The following is a 2,868-nucleotide window of genomic DNA, read 5'->3' on the forward strand; positions in this document are numbered from 1 at the left end:
GGGGGGGAGCAGTCACTGCCGTAACAGAAGATCTGAGTTCGATCCATGAACGGAGAAATTTTTATCGAGCAATTCAGTCTTTCTGCTCGGGAATTGAACCCCTTTCAATCAGTTTTTTTGTTTTAGTGGAGGTTTTACGGCGCTCGCAACTGCATAAGGTCATATGAGCGCCAGAAAAGAGTTACAAGAGAGTAACAAACATAAAAAGAAGAAGGGGAGATAAGGATGATAGATGTTTGATAGGAAAGAAAGAGCAAACCACACCAGAGCACCCACAAACCACCCACGAACCCCTTTAATCAGCCCAGGTTGGCACTGGAAGGTAGGCACAGTTAACGTCTACCTTCTTCATGATCTAAATTGTGTCGATGGGAGGGTAAAAACACCTACACACATGTACATCGTTTTAAAAAAAGGAAAATTGTACAAAAGGCAGACAAAAGTATCATATGACCTTATGGTTGGCTGGTGCTCTGGTGTGGTTTGCTTCTTCTTTTCTAGCAAACATATATCGTCCTTATCTCCCTTCTTCTTTTCCAAGTTGTTACTCTCTTGTAACACCTCTAATCTTCTGGTGCTCATATGACCTTATGCAGTTGCAAGTGCCGTGAACCTTTTACTAAAACTAAAAGTCAAAAGTACACAAGAGGTGATTGAGCGACGAGACAAAGAGAGATGAAGGGCGTTGCCCTGACCCTACTACAGCCAGGAATAAGGACGTATTTTGGGCGACGAAGTACGCGCCTTTCCGAGGTCACACTCGAGTCACAGGACGGCGGATACGACAGCTTCCGTTTGGTGAGTACAGACAGCAGCGCCGGCTCACTCAAAAAAGGAAACTCGTTTCTTCGTGTGGCTTCAATGGGCAATATTTATCTTCTTGCTTGATTGTCTGTTGTTGTTGTTGTTGTTGTTGTTTTTGGAGAGTAGCGGGGTGTTTGTTGATTGAGAAAAGAGAAGTACATTGACATAACGGTCATTGTGTGTCAGGGGAAAAGTAAGACAGAAAGAGAAAATTGCAACAACAACAAAAATGTTTTAATAAAGTAATAGGGGGTGCCCACTAGCGAGAGAGTATCGGTCGGGTCGGGTCGTTTTCTGGAGGCTTCAGTGCACTCTTCAAGCCCGCCGCGATTGTACCCGACGACCTGGAAGTTAAAGTAGAGAAACCTTTAACTTCAGTGGCTTCCAGGGGCTCCTTTCCGCAGTTCCCTGTTGCACTGTTGCCGCAGCCTGGAATCTTATAAACATGGATACAATAGTTACATCGATAACTTTCTATTATCAAAGATCGTTCATAAGAAGATAGCTCTAGTTCGGCCATAAAAGTGTCCGCGGATGTCCGCGCATTAGTTCAGATGGAGCTGCATTCTTTGTTTTGAAGCTCTCTTTCGTTTCTCTATAAGAAAAATAGGAATAGCACAGTTTATAAGTTTCGCTTTTATTGTTTTTCACAAAAGTAGGGTAACTGCCCTTTGTCGAAGAGGACGCCACCGGATTTTGAGTGCCAACATGGACACGTGACTCAGCCTTGTTGTGGTTGGCTGCAAACCACCCGATCGCGTGATTCGCAGGCCTGAAAACAAACGCGTTTGTTTTTGAAGGTCACCGAACGAGCCGATCAGTTTGTGCCATGATGGCCGCGTTGCGCCCTCAATTCGGCTAGCCCCGACTACCAGATCGACCTGACCCGACCCGATCGCGTATGTGGGCACTCCTATAAGCGTTGAAGGGCACTTGTTACACATTAAGATCAATAAGAGTAGAAGATTAGAGTGTCGCCCGAGTACAACAACACTGTGTCCCACAAAATAAAATTTTACAGGAGAAGAAAAAAACCTTTGTCAATTCCTCAAACAATGTTTGTTTAAAATTAAAGTCGGAATGTTGCACTGATGACGTTTATTGAGCTTCATGTCTACACATTTGACACAAAATCCGCAACGTTACTCATTTAGTTGAAAAAAAAAAGCTTTTAAAAAGAGCAAACCCCACACCAAAGCACCCGCCAACCACACATGAACAGAGACTATAGACCAACATTATGAATAGAACAAAAAGGGTTAACAATGTTGTTTGTTTTTGCAAGAGTGTTTTTTTTTGGGGGGGCGGGGCGGTTTACAGCACTTTCAACACAACAAGGTCATACAAGAACCGAAGAATGGGTGTGTTACAAGACAGGAACATACACTAAAAAGGAGGGGAGATCAGGACGACAGATGTTTGATTGGAAGGAAGGAGCAAACACCACACCAGAGCACCCGCCAACTACCCATGAACAGACTATAGACCAATATAATGAACAGTACAAGAAGAACTAACAATGGAAGGGAAAAGTTTCACCAAACTACTCTTGCAGATCATTGTATACACATCTCCGAAGGTACGGAACAAAAACAAGAGACAGGCAAAGGTGGGGTACCAAAACAGTAAGACCCTTGAACTGAAGGTTACACTTTGGATTTTTTCAGCTTTGACGGCCCTTTTTACGCTCACGGGTTCGCACACCGGAATTAAGGAAGCCGTGTGTAGTAGTGTGTACCCTCCCTCTAACAAGAACAATCACATCCAAGACACTGGCGCCTGAGTGCCAGAGAAGCCACGGGCATCAGCTTGAGATGTTTGCGACGTAAACATCATTGAGTCGATCGACGAAACAAATCTTGTACATTAGTGAGACAGTTTATAGTATAGCAGGATGTCAAATATCAGCCACTGCATGAAAACACAATCACCCATCACAAAAAACGTCTACCACTACCACAAACTACTCAGTATGACATGTTGTAACTACTGTAAAAAGTGATATTGCTAGCTTCACTTTAAACACCAATGGACCTTGATACTTGAGGTTTAACTCAGAACCCC

At 43.7% G+C, this 2,868-nt stretch overlaps 1 protein-coding gene across 4 annotated transcripts in view; it reads right to left on the minus strand.

The window, feature by feature from the left end:
• LOC101856959 (septin-7) overlaps positions 1-2,868 on the minus strand; it is a 125,684-nt gene that overhangs the window by 63,238 nt on the left and 59,578 nt on the right. The window lies entirely within an intron of this gene.

Source organism: Aplysia californica, unplaced genomic scaffold (genome assembly GCF_000002075.1).
Source record: "Aplysia californica isolate F4 #8 unplaced genomic scaffold, AplCal3.0 scaffold00104, whole genome shotgun sequence".
Lineage (NCBI taxonomy): Eukaryota > Metazoa > Mollusca > Gastropoda > Aplysiida > Aplysiidae > Aplysia > Aplysia californica.